We start from the raw sequence: 9,653 nt of genomic DNA, 5'->3' as shown, positions 1-9,653 counted from the left end.
ATCACGGCTTTACCAACACCCGATTCGGGCGCGGGTCTGGCCCGCGCCCGAATCAGGCGGCCCAATGCATTAGCATGCATTTAAGTCGACTTAATGAACCGCATGCCCAACCCTACCGCCAAATCCCACTTTACCGTCTTCTGGCCCGTTCCGGATCCTCGCTTTTAGCGACCTGTAGAATAAAAGTCCGAAGTGGATTTCTATTCTGCAGGGGAACCTCCGAAGCCCTCTCTGCCCTTGTGAAGTCAACATCCTCCTCGACCATCCTTCGCGGACCCCCCCGCTAACCACCCCTGCAGGCCCCCCACCCCCCCCGGGATCGGACACCCCTGGGAGGCAGGCCCCCCTCGGCAGAGCACACCCCCAACCTACCTCGATCGCTGGTCTCCCTCCACCATCCTTCCATTAGCAAGATAAGCTGTATGTTCCTCAGTGATTTTTAGCAGCCGTTCTAGTTCGGTTTTGGTTTCACTTTGAACATGTTGTTCTGGAGACCGTGATTTCCACTAGAACCAGCTTTCTTGCCAATCTGGCCCCACCATATCATGAATTACAGATTCAGTATCTCGAAGACTGGTTTGCAAGGTTTCTTCCAGGAAATGGATAGCTGCATCCCACTGCTGTTTGTCAGATATGGAACGGTCTTCTAAAGCATTGTGCTGGATGACTTGCAGACTGTCTTCAGCCTGCTCATCCCATCTGTGACGTTTTATACTTTCATCTTTAACAGCATGTTTTAGTTTGTCAAAGATATCATCATGATCCTTCCCTTTGTGCTCTGACATAAATTGAGCAAATTCATCCTCCAAGGTTCCCCAAGCAACCTCTACTGCTTTGTGAGGCAACTGTCTGTCAGTCCACCGCTTGAGCTTTATATCCACTGTGGTATTGAATGTGCCTGAATTCACAGACTGGGCAGCAAGAAGGTCAATATTCTCTATCACATGTGTCGAGACTCTTTCCCACAGTTTCCTTTGTGGAATCTCTTCCCAGTGTTTTGGAGTAACCTGACCTAAGCTGATCACTTCATCCAGAATTCCATTCTTCGCCTTCTCGTATAGTTCATTCCTGTCGAGTTCCCTCAACCGAGGATAGTTGTTCTTCCATTCAGTTTCAAGGTTGAAGCGAGCAGCTTTAAATGCATCAGCCTGTTGTTCCGCAGACTCGCGCTCCATCTTCCAGAAACAGTCTGAAACTACTAGGCTCAAGTTCTTAGTTGTCACTTGATGTGCTTTCAGCATCCCTGTCTTCAACAATTTTGAATTCTGAAAGAACTCTCCTTCATAATCTTTTATGGAATCAATACCTTCATTGGTGTTGCCTCTACCGGTAACAACCGTAAAGTAACCCAAAGCCTTCATTGGAAACAACTTGCCTTCCACAATCTGTTAAATCTGACTTGGACTGGCTAGGTTTTTCTCAGATCCACTTTGGTCAACACAAAGATGGTCCTTCTGCCTTGTGGGTCCATCTCGCTCACCAAGTTAGTTACAATACTGTGTTCAGCATCTATTGAACCATCTTGGATACAAAGGATAATGAATGGTACTGGTCGATCTTCCTGGTGTTATCAGTACTGTACGACACCAAGGATATAATTTTTAGCATAAGCAAGGCTTACATGCAGAACCCTAATGTCATTATCCTTTGTATCCAAGATGGTTCAGTAGATGCTGAACGCAGTATTGTAACTGACTTGGTGAGCCAGATGGACCCACAAGGCAGAAGGACCATCTTTGTGTTGACCAAAGTGGATCTAGCTGAGAAAAACCTAGCCAGTCCAAGTCGGATTCAACAGATTGTGGAAGGCAAGTTGTTTCCAATGAAGGCTTTGGATTACTTTACGGTTGTTACCGGTAGAGGCAACACCAATGAAGGTATTGATTCCATAAAAGATTATGAAGGAGAGTTCTTTCAGAATTCAAAATTGTTGAAGACAGGGATGCTGAAAGCACATCAAGTGACAACTAAGAACTTGAGCCTAGCAGTTTCAGACTGTTTCTGGAAGATGGTGCGCGAGTCTGTGGAACAACAGGCTGATGCATTTAAAGCTACTCGCTTCAACCTTGAAACTGAATGGAAGAACAACTATCCTCGGCTGAGGGAACTCGACAGGAATGAACTATACGAGAAGGCAAAGAATGGAATTCTGGATGAAGTGATCAGCTTAGGTCAGGTTACTCCAGAACACTGGGAAGAGATTCCACAAAGGAAACTGTGGGAAAGAGTCTGTACACATGTGATAGAGAATATTGACCTTCCTGCTGCCCAGTCTGTGAATTCAGGCACATTCAATACCACAGTGGGCATCAAGCTCCAGCAGTGGACTGACACACAGTTGCCTCACAAAACAGTGGAGGTTGCTTGGGGAACCTTGGAGGATGAATTTGCTCGAATTATGTCAGAGCACAAAGGGAAGGATCATGATGATATCTTTGACAAACTAAAACATGCTGTTAAAGATGAAAGCATAAAACGTCACAGATGGGATGAGCAGGCTGAAGACAGTCTGCGAGTCATCCAGCACAATGCTTTAGAAGATCGTTCCATATCTGACAAACAGCAGTGGGATGCAGTGATCCATTTCCTGGAAGAAACCTTGCAAACCCGTCTTCGAGATACTGAATCTGTAATTCGTGATATGGTGGGGCCAGATTGGCAAGAAAGGTGGTTCTACTGGAAATCACGGTCTCCAGAACAACATGTTCGAAATGAAACCAAAACCGAACTGGAACGGCTGCTAAAAATCACTGAGGAGCATACAGCTTATCTTGCTAACGATGAAGTTACAACAGTTCGTAAAAACCTGGAGGCCAAAGATGTAGAGGTGGGCTCCATTCTGATTAAAGATACTTGGCACCAAGTTTACCGAAAACACTTCCTAATTGAATCACTGAACCATTGTAATCTTTGCAGAAGAGGTTTCCACTATTACCAAAGGCATTTTGTGGATTCTGAGCTTGAATGCAATAACGTCATCCTGTTCTGGCGCATTCAGCAAATGCTAGCTATTACAGCAAGCACACTCCGACAACAGCTAACAAATACTGAAGTGAGACGCGTCGAAAAGAATGTGAAAGAAGTGTTGGAGGGTTTTGCTGATGACAATGCTAAAAAAATTCAACTGTTGACAGGAAGGCGAGTTCAACTAGCAGAGGACCTCAAAAGGGTCCGTGAGATTCAAGAGAAGTTAGAAATATTCATTGAAACTCTTCATCAAGAAAAATAACACAGTCTCTCGTCACACACTGCCATACATCCCCCCATCCTCCCACCCCCACCCCCCCCCAGAGGATGATCCGTCATGCCCCCTCTCCTCCTCCCACCCCTCCCCCCCAGATGATTTGGGTCAGAGAGCCGCTCTCTCTGCTTTGTTCTCCCCGCCCGGGCGCGCTGCTTCAGACTTTTTTTCGAACTGCGCACGTGCAGTTCAGAGCTCCGATCGGTCCGGCAGCGCTAAGCCCCGCCCACTACGCGGTTGGGACTGGAGCCGGCAAAACGCATATGGGCGCACTGGAAAGAGGATTCCAGGCTCGGATCTATTTGACGCCCAGATTTGGCACTTAGACTCAAAATGGTAAAATCAGGCCCGATGTGTTTTAAAATAATGGTAGAGATTAATTGTTCACTGAGTGGTGCGCTATCTCAGATCTTTTATCTCTAGAGGATAGTATTTATGCTGGTCAGTGTAGAATTGCCTTCCAATAAAAGTCCAATTTTCCTTTCTATTGGCCTCATTGGAAAGAAAAGTTGGATGTCGTGTACAGTGAGTGGCCACATCAATACCACTCATTTGCATCATAATCCAAATTTAAAATTACTGCCATAAAGTCAAGTTTCAGTTCACAGATTGCCTTCGTAAACTGGCTTTTGTGGACACCAAGAGTGATGAATAATGCAATACAGCTTGAAAAGATTCATTTTAACAATTATTTTCCAAGTAGATGGAACAAATCAGGACTTAGACGTAGAAAAAGGAAATGAACATCTCTAAGCTGTTTCTCTCTATTACTATCTGCTGCTGTCGGAGAGGATAGAGTATATATGTTGCGATAAGGAGAAAAAAGTGCTTTATAATTATTCCATGTTGTTTTTGACAAACTGCTGCTTAATTAATGGCTTCACTGCCAGCGCAGGTATTATACGAGATAAATGAACAAAAACTTAAGTGCTGCATGTGAAAAAATGTCTTCACCAAGACAATTATGTTGCTGATGTTTCAGAAGAATGAAGAGCTGAAAGATTTGAGAGGCAGCCAACATTGGTGCTAAACCATTGGAGCAACATCTGTGTGCATTGGTTCAAATCTGGCTTTAGACCTCATTTTAACTCTGGCAGTGAGGTCTGGGAATGAACTGGGTCTCCCACTGCAGCTTGCCAATTGGGAAGGCAGGTGGCAGCTGGCTCCTATGTAATACAGTTTGAATCTGGACAGTGGAGGTAACCCCATGAGGTCTCAAATATACCAGCAGTAGGCCACAGCTTTCCACCAACCCAGGAGGATCAGGCCTACTCACCTTGGCCAAAGAAATAAAAACAGAAAGTTTGATGGGCCACTTTAGGATCACTGATGAGGTACCTCAATTTTTTGGAGCAAGTTTAGTGCAAAGGCCATCTATTTGTGTCTCAGTTTTCCATTTGGCAAGTTACAGCTGGCGTCGGACACTGATTTGCATGATTAAGAAGCCGTGCTGGATTACTTAAATGTACAGGTGAGAATTTTATGGGACCTTTGGAAACGGGCTTTGAAGTGGGACAGCTGGCAAAATGGCACAGCAAGGCATCAGATAAAATTTAAAGTTTATTTATTATTAATGTCACAACTAGGCTTACATTAACATTGCAATGAAGTTACTGTGAAAATCGGTGCCTATTCGGGTACACTGAGGGAGAATTTAACATGGCCGCCCAATAGTAACAGAGATGTTGAGGAGCAGATGGGGAAACAGATCCTGGAGAGATGTAGGAATAACAGAGTTGTCGTGATGGGAGATTTTAATTTCCCAAACATAGATTGGAATATCCCTAGGGCTAGGGGTTTGGATGGAGAGGAGTTTGTTAGGTGTGTCCAGGAGAGTTTCCTGACACAGTATGTGGATAAGCCTACTAGAGGAGAGGCTGTACTTGATCTGGTGCTGGCTAATGAACCTGGACAGGTGGAGGATCTCTCGGTGGGTGAGCATCTTGGGGATAGCGATCATAATTCTATCTCCTTCACGATAGCATTGGAAAGAGATAGGATCAGGCAGGCTAGGAAAGTGTTTCTCTGGAGTAAAGGGAAATACAGTGTCATCAGGGAGGAAATTAGACGGGTAAATTGGAAGGAGGCATTCTTGGGGAAAAGTACCGAAGGAAAGTGGAGGATTTTCAAGGAATGTTTGTCTGGAGCTCTGCATGACAACGTTCCGATGAGACAGGGGGGTGTTGGTAGGGTACGGGAACCGTGGTGCACGAAGGTTGTGATGAACCTGGTGAATAAGAAAAGAGAGGCGTACAGAAGGTTCAGAGAGCTAGGAGGTGTTAAGGATTTAGAGGAGTATACGGGATGTAGGAAGGAGCTTAAGAAGGAAATTAGGAGAGCGAGAAGGGGTCATGAGAAGACCTTGGCGGGTAAGATTAAGGAGAATCCCAAGGCTTTCTACAAATATGTCAAGAGTAAAAGGATGAGATGTGAAGGCATAGGACCCTTAAAAGGTGAAGGGGGAAAAGTTTGTGCGGAACCGTTAGAAATGGCGGAGGTGCTTAATGATGAGGTACCTCACCGGTATTCACGGTGGAAAGGGATCTGGGTGGTTGTACTGCTGGTTTGCGGTGGACAGAAAGGATCGAGCATGTGGACATAAAGAAAGAGGATGTGTTGGAACTATTGAATGGCATCAAGGTTGGTAAGTCGCCGGGACCGGATGGGATGTACCCCAGGTTACTGTGGGAGGCGAGGGAGGAGATTGCGGAGCCTTTGGCGATGATCTTTGCATCGTCGATGGAGATGGGAGAGGTTCCAGAGGATTGGAGGATTGCAGATGTGGTCCCTATATTCAAGAAAGGGAACAGGGACAGCCCGGGAAATTACCGACCGGTGAGTCTAACCTCAGTGGTTGGTAAGTTGATGGAGAGGATCCTGAGAGACAGGATTTATGATCATCTAGAGAAGTTTAGTATGATCAAAAGTAGTCAGCACGGCTTTGTAAAGGGCAGGTCGTGCCTTACGAGCCTGGTTGAGTTCTTTGAAAATGTGACCAAACACATTGACGAAGGAAGAGCGGTGGATGTGGTCTATATGGACTTCAGCAAGGCGTTCGATAAGGTCCCCCATGCAAGACTTCTTGAGAAAGTGAGAGGGCATGGGATCCAAGGGGCTGTTGCCTTGTGGATCCAGAACTGGCTTGCCTGCAGAAGGCAGAGAGTGGCTGTGGAGGGGTCCTTCTCTGCATGGAGGTCAGTGACCAGTGGAGTGCCCCAGGGATCTGTTCTGGGACCCTTGCTGTTTGTCATTTTCATAAATGACCTGGATGAGGAAGTGGAGGGATGGGTTGGTAAGTTTGCTGACGACACCAAGGTAGATGGTGTTGTGGATAGTTTGGAGGGATGTCAGAAGTTGCAGCGAGACATAGATAGGATGCAAGACTGGGCGGAGAAGTGGCAGATGGACTTCAACCCGGATAAGTGTGTAGTGATCCATTTTGGCAGATCCAATGGGATGAAGCAGCAGTATAATATGAAGGGTACCATTCTTAGCAGTGTAGAGGATCAGAAGGACCTTGGGGTCCGGGTCCATAGGACTCTTAAATCGGCCTCGCAGGTGGAGGATGCGGTCAAGAAGGCGTACGGCGTACTAGCCTTCATTAATCGAGGGATTGAGTTTAGGAGTCGGGAGATAATGCTGCAGCTTTATAGGACCCTGGTTAGACCCCACTTCGAGTACTGCGCGCAGTTCTGGTCACCTCATTACAGGAAAGATGTTGAAGCCATTGAAAGGGTGCAGAGGAGATTTACAAGGATGTTGCCTGGATTGGGGGGCATGCCTTATGAGGATAGGTTGAGGGAGCTTGGTCTCTTCTCCCTGGAGAGACGAAGGATGAGAGGTGACCTGATAGAGGTTTACAAGATGTTGAGAGGTCTGGATAGGGTAGACTCTCGGAGGCTATTTCCAAGGGCTGAAATGGTTGCTACAAGAGGACACAGGTTTAAGATGCTGGGGGGTAGGTACAGAGGAGATGTCGGGGTAAGTTTTTCACTCAGAGGGTGGTGGGTGAGTGGAATCGGCTGACGTCGGTGGTGGTGGAGGCAAACTCGTTGGGGTCTTTTAAGAGACTTCTGGATGAGTACATGGGATTTAATGGGATTGAGGGCTATAGATAGGCCTAGAGGTAGGGATATGATCAGCGCAACTTGTGGGCCGAAGAGCCTGTTTGTGCTGTGGCTTTCTATGTTCTATGGCCAATGCACCTAACTAGCACATCTTTTGGACTGTGGAAGAAAACCGGAGCACCCGGAGGAAACCCATGCTGACACCGGGAGAAGGTGCAGACTCCGTACAGACAGTGACCCAAGCCCAGGAATTGAACTCGGCTGGATGCTAACCACTGTGCCACCAGATGGCATGCCATGGTATTCCCTGTCAGTTTACCAGCAGCAGGAAAGGCGGCATACAGCCCACCCAGAGCTCAACTGAGCCAATTAAGTGCCTCTTCCAACCTCCACTAGCATGCGGTGGCATGATGGCCCAGTGGTTAGCACTGTTGCCTCACAGCGCCAGGGACTGGGGTTCAATTCCAGCCTTGGATTATGGTTTATGTGGAGTTTGCACGTTCTCACACGTCTGCGAGGGTTTCCTTCCACACTCCAAAGATGTGCAGATTAAGCGGATTGGCCATGCTAAATTACCCCTTAGTGTCTCAGGATGAGTAGATTAGATGGATTGGCCAAGGGAAATGTGTGGTGTGACAGGGCTGGGATGGGGCTGTGGCCTGGATAAGACAGAGAGTCTGTGGAGACTCGATGGGCCGAATAACCTCCTTCTACACTGTAGAGTTTTTATAATTGAACCAGCGTTAGACGAGGGGGTGGGGGGAAGCATCGGTGAAATCTTTGTGCTCTCTCTGTGTGGGCTCGAGGCTGGGGTAAGGCCTATTTTATAAAGACACTATGGCCCACAACATGGTTCCCAAATGATGGTTGTCCCTGTAGTATCGGCATCTCCAGCGAACAGCCCTCTCCCATCTCTGGGACCTGCCTGACTGACTGGACCCAGTGGCAGCCAATCCCCACTCCCAGGTTGTGAGGGCACATATTAAACATTGCATCCTCTTCTTCCAGGTTCAGAATCAGAAATGGCCTCCAATCCTGGTGGTGCTGCAGAAACTGCTGAGCTGCTGGTCCTCTGATTGTGCCTGCAGCTCTCGGGGGGGGGGGGGGGGGGGGGGGGGCACTGCTATGAATTGATTGACAGCCATTCCCAAAACCCCGCTGGCACAGCCAGCCAAGTGGGGTTGTCCCACCTTTGGACCCATTGCCTGGGCCGCTGCTGCCTCCAACAAATCCTCACCATGGGGCAAACTTTTACCAGGGGGTGAGGTGGCATATTTCACAGCAATAACACACTGCTCTAGTGGCCTTAAGCAGGTGAGGGTCAGATTTCTGTCTCTCCGTGGGAGGAAGCCCCATCCTCGAAAACTACCGGCCCATCTGATTGGCTGGCATCTCTAGCAGCCCCAGCAGTGCCATAGCTCAGCAGTGGGTGCTGCTGGTATTGCACGCCGAGACAACTGATGGATCCCATACCAAGGTAAATCCTGAACGTTGAGTGGGGATAGGGACTTGGGAGCCTGGGGCAGTGGGCGGAGGGTAAACAAAGGAGCGGGGAATAGTTTTGAAAGCCAGGCAGCAAGGACAAAAGGAAGGGTAACATCTTGAGGAGGTGTGCACCAGACCTGCAGAGTGCACCCTCTGAATGATGTATCCCCTTTCTTTGCCATCTTTTCCACAAAGTTATTTAAAAAGAAGCCTTCTGAGTCTTACCCACCTGCCTAATTTTTTTATGCCAATAGCCATGTGTTATTTGGGCCAATTAGCTTGCAAACAACCTCAATTGCCCGTTAATTTTTTTTTAAGTGATGGGTGGGCTACCGATTTTGGCACCCACCCACCTACTGTATTACTGGGACTGGATCAGGGGTGGGTGAGAAGGTGGTGGGCAAACCACCCATCATATTTTACTTTCCTCTTGCTGAAAACACACCCGACGGGGCTGGGCGGGGAGCGGGGGGCGGGGAGGGAGGGAATGGTATTTTGGAAATGTCGTAGTTTGAAATTTTGCTTGTCACAAGAAATGACCGTAAGCACCTCCAAAAGCTGTGTGCAGCAGCTGCACTTAATCAGACAGATTCACACTGTGCGATGAGAGAACTGGAAGGTACTGAAGACCCAATGGGACTAGTTGTGGAGATGCAGTTACTTGTCTCTTCTGGGAGTTGAGCGGATTGAATTATGGCCTCAGTTGGAGTCCTAACAAATTGAGTCTAGTGGGTTGTTCGAACAATGGATGCTGCTGGGTGATTGCAATTTACAGCCATGATTTAGTGTCCGGTGTATTGATATTTGTATTGCCATTTATTGTGAGATGAGTGTATGTTCTGCTTTGTATTATGTTAAAA

General features: G+C 47.5%; 2 pseudogenes; one reads left to right on the top strand and one right to left on the bottom strand.

The window, feature by feature from the left end:
- Nucleotides 1-368: 368 nt before the first annotated feature.
- Nucleotides 369-1,534, bottom strand: LOC144504134 (dynamin-like GTPase OPA1, mitochondrial pseudogene; annotated as a pseudogene).
- Nucleotides 1,535-1,542: 8 nt separating this feature from the next.
- LOC144504012 (dynamin-like GTPase OPA1, mitochondrial pseudogene) lies at nt 1,543-3,229 on the top strand (annotated as a pseudogene).
- Nucleotides 3,230-9,653: the final 6,424 nt, after the last annotated feature.

This window comes from Mustelus asterias, chromosome 14 (assembly GCF_964213995.1).
Source record: "Mustelus asterias chromosome 14, sMusAst1.hap1.1, whole genome shotgun sequence".
Taxonomy (NCBI): Eukaryota; Metazoa; Chordata; class Chondrichthyes; order Carcharhiniformes; family Triakidae; genus Mustelus; species Mustelus asterias.
The sequence above is the reverse complement of the archived record's forward strand: the minus strand, read 5'-3'. Positions and strand labels throughout refer to the sequence as shown.